Source organism: Geotrypetes seraphini, chromosome 11 (assembly GCF_902459505.1).
Source record: "Geotrypetes seraphini chromosome 11, aGeoSer1.1, whole genome shotgun sequence".
NCBI classification, from domain to species: domain Eukaryota; kingdom Metazoa; phylum Chordata; class Amphibia; order Gymnophiona; family Dermophiidae; genus Geotrypetes; species Geotrypetes seraphini.
The window spans coordinates 72208457-72220151 of NC_047094.1; the positions used below are offsets into that span (position 1 = coordinate 72208457).

Genomic DNA, 11695 nt, shown 5'->3' on the forward strand with positions numbered 1-11695 from the left:
GGACATTATTATAAACTGAACTTTTTGTTGATTTTTAAATTAAAATGTGACTCATATCCTCTGAGAACAACATAAAAGCAAATTACCAAAATTAGCTAATTTACTTCACACTCTCTCTTTTGCCCAATCACTGCCAGCCTCTTTTTCCCCCCTCTTCTGTGTACTACAGACTCCCTGCAATGTTAGAAAACATAACAGAGTTCCCAAGTTATCTAGTTCCACAAGGAATGCTGGTTTTAAGTTTACATTTCAAAGCAAATTGGTATTTGTAGTCCCTAATTCTACCCTGAAATCAGTGTTGTAGGTCCCATAATGCATCAGGATGAGTTTGTTAGAAATCCAGGACAAGTCTAAACTCTCCCTCCTGGAACTGGATAACTTGGAAGTTCTGAAATAATGAAACAACAAAACATAAAATTCAGTCACAAACCAGCCAGAAGTTAATAAGCAAAGAAAATACTACAACATCCAGAGAGCTAGAAACAGCCAACACTTAAACTTTTTTTCCCCCAAACCATAAATAATTCCTAACACAACTGCAGTGTTGCTGTCCATAATTAAAGTGGAACTACAGTTCTCTTGGATCATTCTGAATTTTAGTGTTCCACTGTGCCAGAATGCTGGTCACCATAATCCCAAACAGCTGTGAGGGCTTTAATTGACTAGCTGTGAGCTTGGAGAGCTCAGCATTGCTGGGCTGCATTTGGTTTTGATAACCAGTGATCAGGGAGCACTTCAATGACAGATTTAATTGGCTGTAAATCAAACATGTCTCTTGCATGAGAGGCAAGCGAGTGACCAAGTGTTCATAAAGAGAGTTTATCCTACCCTTTCTTACTCGTTATGGTTTTGTGACACACCTTTACAAGAGGATCCATTTGAAATTCTTGCTTGCCACTTAACCATAGTTCCTCCCATACTTATTAGTATCACCTGGTTCCATTATCCAGGCCTTTCACCATCATTAGATACAGCCAGGGACACTTTTACAGTCTCTTTACTGAAGAGCCCCATAGAATAGCAAACAGCTCTAGGTGACAGATGGAGTAATTTTATGCAAGCTACAGGTATGTAAACAGTGATTTGATTTTATTATTTTTTTTGTGGGTATATATGGAGTATAAGTGACAGTTTACTAAGGCTTTTCTCCTGTTATGTTTATGGAAAAAAAAGGTTTGTGAATCAGGCTCGTAGAGACACAGTGGGATGGAGGTTTTTTTTTATTCTCTTCTAAAATGTTTATTTCCCATGCCTAAAGTGTTTCAAATGGTAGCACCTTTTCCCACTTTTGTAAAAATGCATTTAAAAACATTTAATGCAATAGTGTGTAACCAGCATGATAAAGATAAAATATCCTCATGTTCATTCCTACTTATAGCACTAAGCCTGTCCTAACCATCTCCCTTTTCCTGCCTGACTGAATGGCTATTTCTATGTCCTTCCTGCCAGTCCCTGCTAGTGTCTTTCTCCAGTCCCTTAATTTCCTTTACCTCTCTTCCCCCAGCCAGGTCTCATTAGCACCAACCTATCTCCTTTCTTGTCCTGCAGACCCCCCCCCCCCCTATAATGACCTTATGGACCTCTAGATAGGGATACTATATGACTCCAGAAAAAGGAGGATGGATTGAAACATACAGGTCAATGTTAGTAAAACTCACATGTCTCAAACCATCCTCCTTTTTCTGGAACCATATGGTAATCCTAAGGAACACTTTACTCATCTTTACCAATTAAAATATTGCTATGAAGCTTATTCTGTGGCATCATCCCCCTACCGTTCTGTAGTTAAGACATATGCAACTTTGGATTTTTGCCATCGGTAAAATACTGAAATTAGTGTTCATGTGATCTAAGTACTTGATTGTCCCTTATGTATTTGACTGTCCCTTATGTGTTCAGAAGCATAGCCCCAGGGCCTTACACATACTCTTCTTCTAGTTTTATATTCCTCCATGCTTTGTAGTCAAGAAGTGTCCCAAATTAAAGAAGTCCAAGATTTGACCAAAAAAGTTTTGAAAACAAAGACTTCCCATCTGCTGTCTACAGCCTGGGTCCTACCATCACTTAGGCAACTGAATAAAAGTTTTGCAGTCTTTAGAAACTAGAATATACAAAGCTTACTACACAGAAGCTGATAGCTTAAAGTAGTTATGCTGGGAATGTCTTTAGATAAATCCAGAGAGATGAGGAAGGAATCCCCCACCTGTAGGGGCTGCCTTCTCCTGTCTTCTTATGGCTTTATCCAACATTTTATTTTATTATGTAATGTCATAAAAAAATGTTGGCATGCTAGTATATGGTTGTTTTTTTAAACTAATACTTGTGGTTTATTGCATAACATAAAATCAATTTATAGACTGCATATACGCAGTTTACAAAAGATTAAACTTGTATCACAAATAGAGCAGTAAAGAAAATTAATTACCCAAAAATCTAGAAAATAAATGTCTTCTGAACTCCAAGTATGACAGAGATTCAAAGAGTTGCCTGAAATCTTTATCCCAAAGAGCAGCCTGATGAGACAATGTACGTTCAAGATATCAGTAAGGCTATTCTTATGTTTTTATAGTGGATGGCATAGTTGGTTTTAAGAAAGATTTGGACAAGTTCCTGGAGGAAAAATCCAGTCTGTTATAGATAAAGACATAGGGGAAGCCACTGCTTGCCCTGGATCGGTAGCATGGAATATTGCTACTGCTTGAGTTTTGGCCAGGTACTAGTGACCTGGACTGGCCACTATGAGAATGGGCTACTGGGCTTGATGGACCATTGGTCTGACCCAGTAAGGCTATTCTTATGTTCTTATCTTTTAAATTTGCAACCCTTTGCTGACAGGTAAATGAAACAAGTAGTTAAATCATTGTGATTGCTATACTAAACTGCAATATTTTAAATATGCTTCCTTCCTTGAGGTTACTAATAGTGAAGGAGTATTGATTGGGTGGGCTGGGTTCTTTATGTGTTGTACTCACTAAAACCATCTTGTCTTGAAGGTTATGATACTTCAGAATGTAGGTGGCTTGGATAACGGATGCTTCAGGCATTTGACATATGTCTAGTTCTCATACCTCATACTGTATGTGGTACTTGTGTGGCTCATGTCCTCGTAAGTTCCGGACACCCCGGGGTCTTAGATTGCACCAGTGGCATCATACAGGGTTGGTGCCAGCCCGGCACTCTGCACAATATAGGGGACTTCCCCCACCACCCTGTTCCCCACTGGCAACACGGCACAGTTACATCTGCACAGACTGTGGACAGAATGTCTCTTCTTTCACTTCGTTGAAAGCTCACCAGAATGAGCATGTCACAAGGCCGCTGGATCCCTGGACTCTCTTCCCAGAAACAGAGAATCTAGCCACTTGGTGGGAGGCATATTCCTGTCCTGACTGCAAAAGCAATTTCATCCTGTCCTCTGACTTAAAGAACGGTAGTGGGCCGGGTCCCTTCCTATGCTCAAAATGTGGGCAGTGGTTCCATTCACAAGACGGACTAAGCCAGCATGAATGCAGAGATGCTGTAGCAGGACTAGAGCATGATTCAACAGAAAAGAAAGAGAGGGTCTCTACTGAAGACACCCCTGTCATAGAGGACTGTCTGCAGTGCATTGAATGTCTGAGAGAATTTCACCTGATTTCAGATCTCCACAAACATTACATGATGCATGCCAGAGGTGAACTGTAGCCTCTGGCTTTAGATAATGGGTTTTGCTAGCTTTTTCCCCATTTCTTGTAACATTAAAAATTCTGCTTTCCCTAGTAGGTTGAGACAGTAGTTCAAGCTAGATTGCTGTCTTGGTGTGGAGTCTTAAGTAGCAAATGACACAGGGACAAATTGTCCCTGTCTCCACAGGAACTCAATTTTCCCATCCCACGAGTTGTCCCTGTCCCATTCCTCTACGCTCTACCTTAATCGCACAAGCTTTAACACTTTATGATTTTAAAGTGCTTGAGGCTTGTGCAGATGAGGATGGGGCTCGCAGGAATGGGACAGGGACAAGAAAAGAACTCACTGGGATGGGACAACGAGTTCCCGTGGGGACGGGGAAAAATTTGTCCCGGTGTTAATCTCTAGTTTCAATCAACGTGACCTAAAGGGAGATGCTACCACCTATTCTTTTTGTTAGTTTGTCTAGAAAGAGCCCATTCTTCTGTTAATCTTTATTGATGTACATATAAAATACATTTATCATTACTCAACCAGAATAGTCCATGCATCTAATATTCAACCCTGTTTATAGTAATCTTTAGTAGGGTAACTGTAAATAGACTAATGAATTCTACTCTTAATGGTTACAATTTGCCTGGTAACAATATATGTTCCATTTTAACATTATGTAATGTGCTCGGTATTCCTTGCTACCAAAAATTTTTTTGTCTTATTTATTTTGTTTTATGTATTAAGTAGATAATTATGCTAAATGCTTATTATGAATTTTTTTTTTAAAGTGAATAGAACAAAAATAGGAGTTAAATATCAAAAAGATTATCAACCTTTACAGTATGACTGCCAATTCTTTACGATTAAGAACAAACGTCCAGGTTTTTAGCAGTATATACACGTCAAACATCTTCATATGAGGCTAGTGGCCTAGAGGAGTGGTTCCCAACCCTGTCCTAGAGGACCACCAGCCTGTCAGGTTTTCAGGATAACCCTAACAAATGTGCATGGGGCAGATTTGTATGCCTATCGCCTCCATTATATGCAAATCTCTCTCTGCATGTTTATTAGGGCTATCTTAAAATCCCAACTGGTTAGTGGTTCTCCAGGACAGGATTGGGTAATTCCAGTCCTTGAGAGCCAGGTCGGGTAATTCCAGTCCTTGAGAGCCAGGTCGGGTTGTCAGGATATCCACAATGAATATGTATGAGATGGATTTGCATGCACTGCCTCCTTGAGATGCAAATCTTATCTCATGCATATTTATTGTGGATATCCTGAAAACCTGACCTTGCTCTGGCTCTCGAGGACTGGAATTGCCTAGCCAAAGTCTAAGGATTTACATGCCCTATATTGAAGGCTTGTAATAAGAGTTGCTGCTGTTAATCTGAATGGCCCGGACTGAGCTCGGGCAGTGACATTAATGGTACTGTACTTATCTGAAGTTGGTGCTACAGGCAATTGCCTACACAGTGGTTCCCAATCCTGTCCTGGAGGACCCCCAGCCAGTCAGGTTTTCAAGATATCCCTAATGAATATGCATGAGAGAGATTTGCAAACCTGTCACTTCCATATGCACATCTCTCTCATCCATATTCAACCTGACTGGCTGGGAACCACTGGCCTACACCCAGGCCTTAGTTTTACTTAGGATTCCACCATTTCAATGATGCTTTTGTGCACATACATCAGTCTCTTTCTGAGTAACAATATCTCTACTGAAACATTACCAAAAATTAAGTGGTACTTAGGTTTCCTGAAGCAGGCACTGGAGAGCCCTGCATGTATCCTCAACAACTCTGTCCAGTTAATCATTTTGAACTTGCCTGCCAAATCAGGGCTGCAGGCCCCATAATGAAGCGGGAGAGGGGTGCCAGAAATTCATGTCTGGTCCAAAATTTTCTTCTGGAAAGCGAGTAACTAAGGTGATCCAGCTTAGTTTTGTGGATATCCTACTACTCTCCACTGTTTCCTCCCTTCCCCTTTGATGGTATAAAACTAATCTCAAAAGGATTTATTTTCTGGACATGATGCCTTCCCCCCACACCTAGCATTTTAAAGTGGTGCAAGGATGAGCCCTATAACTCCTTTGTGTTTCTGCAGGCACTGAACTGAGTGCCTAGTTACTGAAGAAAACATCTGAACAGGGATCAGGGTTGCCAGATATTGAAAAACTTTCTTGCACAACTCACACCAAAATCTAGCTTCCAACAGTCTTGACACTAAAGAAAACATCATGATACATAACTTATGATCATAATGCTTAAAAAAATCCACTTTTTATTCTACTTATGAATACCAAGTTTAGAAAATGACAATGATGGTTCTAGGTCTGGGAATAGTTAAGCTCTAGAATGTGTTGCCAGAGGATGTGGTAAGACTGGTTAATCTAGCTGGCTTAAAAAAGGTTTGGAAAAGTCCATAGTCTGCTATTGAGACCTAGGATGCCTCTTCCTCACTGAAACCTGGCTCACATCCGACAAAGACCCTCACATTATAGAAATCTGTCCCAAAGGATACAAAATTGAACTAGTATGCCGAGCAAACAGACGAGGAGGAGGGATTGCAATCATAGCAAAAAACAACTTCAACATCAAAGTCCTAGCCAAGCATTCCTCCCCCCATTTAGACCTTCTAGCCTGCCAACTTTCTGACACCACCCTAACAGGAAATCTAAACTGCCTTCTATGCTACATCACCCCAGGAAAATGGAACATAACTAAACATGAGCTAGAAGAGTTCATCCTCCAGAACTCGCTTTCCTCTACAAACAATCTGATCCTTGGTGACTTAAACCTCCACCTAGAAGACCACTCCTCCAAACAAGTAGAAGATATTATATCATACCTCAGTACAGCACAGTTACTTACCGTAACAGGTGTTATCCAGGGACAAGCAGGCAGCATATTCTTGACTGATGGGTGACGGCACCGACGGAGCCCCGGTACGGACACTTTTAGAGTGATTGCACTCTAAGAACTTGGAAAGTTCTAGAGACCGCACCGCGCATGCGCGAGTGCCTTCCCGCCCGACCCCGACGCGCCAGTTAAGATAAGCCAGCTAAGAAGCCAACCCGGGGAGGTGGGTGGGACGCAAGAATATCTGCCTGCTGTCCCTGGATAACACCTGTTACGGTAAGTAACTGTGCTTTATCCCAGGACAAGCAGGCAGCAGGCAGCATATTCTTGACTGATGGGTGACCTCCAAGCTAACAAAAAGAGGGATGGAGGGAAGGTTGGCCATTAGGAAAACAAATTTTGTAAAACAGATTGGCCGAAATGTCCATCCCGTCTGGAGAAAGCATCCAGACAATAATGAGATGTAAAAGTATGGACTGAGGACCACGTAGCAGCTTTGCAGATTTCCTCAATGGACGTGGAACGGAGGAAAGCTACAGATGCTGCCATAGCTCTAATTCTATGTGCCGTGACAGAACCTTCCAGTGTCAGTCCGGCCTGAGCATAGCAGAATGAAATGCACGCAGCAAGCCAATTAGATAGCGTACGCTTAGAAACAGGACGTCCCAATTTATTCGGATCAAAGGACAGAAAAAGTTGGGGAGATGATCTGTGGGGCTTAGTACGGTCTAAATAGTAAGCTAAAGCCCGCTTACAGTCCAAAGTATGAAGAGCCTGTTCCCCGGAATGGGAGTGAGGTTTAGGGAAAAAAACAGGTAGAACAATAGATTGGTTGAGATGGAACTCAGAAACAACCTTAGGGAGAAACTTTGGATGTGTACGTAGAACCACCTTGTCGTGATGAAAGACAGTGAAAGGTGGATCAGAAACTAGTGCATGGAGCTCACTGACCCTCCTGGCAGAGGTGAGAGCAATAAGAAAAAGTACCTTCCAAGTGAGAAACTTGAAAGAGGTAGTAGCCAATGGTTCGAAAGGAGGCTTCATCAAGGCGGAGAGAACCACGTTCAGATCCCAGATCACCGGAGGTGCTTTGAGAGGTGGTTTCAGATTGAAAAGACCTCGCATGAATCTGGAGACCAGGGGATGAGCTGAAAGGAGTTTCCCCTGGACCGGCTCATGAAAGGCCGTAATGGCACTGAGATGAACTCTGATGGAAGTAGACTTGAGACCAGAAGTAGACAGAGAAAGCAGATAATCCAATAGAGGTTCCACTGCAAGAGACTTGGGGTCATGATGATGTAGGAGACACCAAGAAGAAAACCTCGTCCACTTTTGATGGTAACATTGTAGAGTGGCTGGTTTCCTGGAGGCGTCCAGGATGGAGCGAACAGGCTGAGATAGCAAAAGATCAGTTGAAGTCAGCCCGAGAGATACCAAGCTGTCAGGTGTAGAGACTGCAGGTTGGGATGGAGGAGGGTTTCCTGATCCTGTGTAAGCAGAGATGGAAACAGTGGAAGTAGAAATGGATCCCTGGAACTGAGTTGAAGTAGAAGGGAGAACCAATGTTGTCTGGGCCACCGTGGAGCAATCAGGATCATGGTGGCCCGTTCCCTCTTTAGTTTGAACAAGGTCCGAAGCATGAGAGGCAGAGGAGGGAAAGCATAAAGGAACAGATTGGACCAATCCAGAAGAAATGCATCCGCTGCCAGACGGTGAGGAGAGTAAAGTCTGGAGCAGAATTGGGGCAACTGATGATTGTGAGGAGCTGCAAAAAGGTCCACCTGAGGAGTGCCCCATTGTGCAAAGATGGACTGTAGAGTCGATGGGTCGAGAGTCCATTCGTGGGGTTGGAGAACTCTGCTGAGCTTGTCCGCTAAGAAGTTCTGTTCTCCTTGAATATAAATCGCTTTCAGGAATAAGCGGCGCGAGGATGCCCAAGACCAGATTCTCTGGGCTTCCTGGCATAAGAGGCGAGAGCCCGTTCCCCCTTGCTTGTTGATGTAGTACATGGCCACTTGGTTGTCTGTGCAAATTAGAAGGACTTGAGGAAAGAGAAGGTGTTGGAAGGCCTTGAGGGCATAGAACATTGCCCTGAGTTCCAGGAAATTGATGTGATGCTTCTTTTCCTGAGGAGTCCAAAGGCCCTGAGTTTGGAACTCGTTCAGATGGGCTCCCCATGCATAAGGGGAGGCGTCGGTGGTGATGACCAGATGATGAGGAGGCAGATGGAACAGAAGGCCCCTGGAGAGATTTGAGGATATCAACCACCATTGCAGAGACTGACGAAGAGACGATGTCACAGATATGTGTCGTGAGCAAGAGTCTGTCGCTTGAGACCACTGGAGAGCCAGGGTCCATTGGGGAGTGCACAGGTGAAGCCGTGCCAGGGGTGTGACATGAACTGTGGAGGCCATGTGACCCAAGAGAATCATCATCTGCTTTGCAGAAATGGAGTGCTGGGACAGCACCTGCTGACAGAGCGATTGGAGGTTGTGAAGACGGTTGTCCGGCAAGAAGGCTCTCATCTGGACTGTGTCCAGTACCGCTCCAATGAATTGAAGTCTCCGCGTAGGAAGAAGGTGAGACTTGGGTATATTGATTTCGAACCCCAGGAGTTGCAGAAAAAAGATGGTCTGGTTGGTGGCCAGAAGAACAGTCTGAGATGAAATGGCCTTGATTAACCAATCGTCCAGGTAGGGAAAAACCTGAAGGTGGTGGGAGCGCAGAAATGCTGCCACCACTACCAGACATTTGGTGAACACTCTTGGAGAGGAGGCAAGACCGAAGGGGAGCACTCTGTATTGGTAATGACAGTGATTGATCATGAAGCGAAGGTACTGTCTGGAGGCCGGATGAATTGGAATGTGAGTGTAGGCCTCTTTGAGATCGAGAGAGCATAGCCAGTCGTTGTGATCGAGGAGAGGATAAAGCGTAGCTAGAGATAGCATCTTGAATTTTTCTTTGACCAAAAATTTGTTGAGATCTCGCAGATCTAGAATTGGTCTGAGGTCTCCTGTTTTCTTGGGGACTAGAAAATACCGGGAGTAGAATCCTTGCCCTCTTTGGTCCAGAGGAACTTCCTCTATGGCGTTCAGAAGCAGGAGGGACTGAACCTCTTGACAAAGGAGGGCAGATTGAGGAGTGTGCAAAGCAGACTCTTTTGGTAGACTTTGGCCCGGAAGGGTGTGAAAGTTGAGAGAGTAGCCGTGGCGGATGATGTTGAGGACCCACTGGTCCGAAGTGATAACTTCCCATCGGCTGAGAAAGAAAGACAGACGTCCTCCTATCGGTTGAGGGAGGAGAGGAGAAGGTTGAACGCTGGCTATGCCCTCGAGGATCAAGTCAAAAGGGCTGAGTCGATTTTTGTGGAGGAGGCTGCTTAGCTGGTTGTTGCTGCTGAGGTCTAGGTGTTTGCCGCTGCTGCTGACGCTGCCTCCTAGGTTGCTGAGTGGAAGGCTGCAAGGGGCGAGCCACAAAACGCCGCTGATAGGCCGTTTGCTGTCTGAATGGCCGTGAAGGTGGAGGTTTCTTCTTGGTCTTAAGAAGGGTATCCCAGCGGGTTTCATGAGCCGAGAGCTTCTGGGTCGTTGAATCCATAGAATCTCCGAACAGCTCATCCCCTAAACATGGGGCATTAGCCAACCGGTCTTGATGATTAACATCAAGCTCAGAGACTCTGAGCCAAGCCAAATGGCGCATGGCTACAGATATGGCTGTTGCTCTAGAGGTAAGCTCAAAAGTGTCATATATAGACCTTACCATGAATTTCCTGAGCTGGAAAAGAGCTGAAGAGCACTGATGGAAAGCCTCACGATTCCCCACAGGAAGGTACTGCTCAAAGGAAGCCATGGTGGTAAGGAGATGCTTTAAATAAAACGAAAAATGAAAAGCATAGTTACCAGAACGATTAGCAAGCATCGCATTCTGGTAAAGTCGCTTACCGAATTTGTCCATGGCTTTACCCTCTCTGCCAGGAGGGACAGAGGCATAGACACTAGCTCCTAAGGACTTCTTGAGGGTGGATTCTACAAGAAGAGACTCATGAGAGAGCTGTGGTTTATCAAAACCAGGAATAGGGATTACTTTATAAAGGGAATCCAATTTGCGAGGGGCTCCCGGGATAGTAAGAGGAGTCTCCAGATTCTTGTAAAAGGTCTCCCTCAGGATGTCATGTAAAGGGAGTTTCAAGAATTCCTTTGGAGGCTGGTCAAAATCAAGAGCGTCCAAAAAAGCTTTGGACTTTTTAGACTCAGCCTCCAAAGGAATGGAAAGAGATTCACACATATCTCTTAAAAAAGAAGAGAAAGAGGTGGAATCAGGTTTGGAGGAAATATCCTGCAGAACAGGCTCGTCTTCCTCTGATGAACACTCCCCTTCTGACTGAAGAGGTTCTTCAGAGTCGCCCCACAGATCAGGGTCTCGAACATGGGGACCACGGTCCCGAGACTCAGGAGTGGATGGTTCTCGGTGTCGGGACTTCTGTACCGACTTACCCGACCTCACCGACGCGGTACCGGGCGATGTTATCGGTCGCACCGGAGCCGATGTCTGTACCGATTGGTGATGAGACCTAGGCTCCGGTGCGAGGACAGGCATCGATGCCGATGAGGTCAAGTGTACCGGTACCGAAGGAGTGGATGGTGACAATACGGACTGTTCCACGATCGGTACCGGTTGCTCAGTGGGGACCGATACCGGAGGGCTCGGTGTCAGGAGAGCTGGAAGGAGTTGTTTGAGCTGTTCCTTCAGCTGTACCTGCAAGATGGCCGCAATGCGATCATCAAGGGAGGGCACCGGTACCGCTTTTTTCTTCTGCGGTACCTGCGGTGCCGCTCGACGCCCCGGAGATGAGGAGCCCGATGTCGAGGGACTCACCTCAATAGGGGCGGAGCGCTTCCGCTGGCGCCTCACGGTCGGCAGGATTGGACTCTCTGCAATGGAGACCGGAGGACGTTCCAGCGGGGAAGGCTTCTTAGCCGGCTTACCTGCATGCTGCGACGTCGACGCGGTATCGCGTGGCGTCGATGAGGTGGGTGCCGACGAAACAGGTACCGAGACCGGCGCCGAAGACGCGGGGTCGGACATGTCGGTGCCGAAAAGCAGTCTCTGCTGTATCTCTCGATTTTTGAGAGTCCGCTTTTTCAAAGTGGCACAGCGGGTGCAGGTAGAGGCCTGAT

General features: G+C 45.1%; 1 long non-coding RNA gene across 1 annotated transcript; it reads left to right on the plus strand.

Moving 5' to 3' along the window:
* The first annotated feature begins 820 nt into the window (after nt 1-820).
* LOC117345663 lies at nt 821-4548 on the plus strand. Its single transcript, XR_004536482.1, has 2 exons — nt 821-1067; nt 2994-4548. It is a non-coding gene; the product is annotated as an uncharacterized LOC117345663 (long non-coding RNA).
* The last annotated feature ends 7147 nt before the right edge of the window (nt 4549-11695 follow it).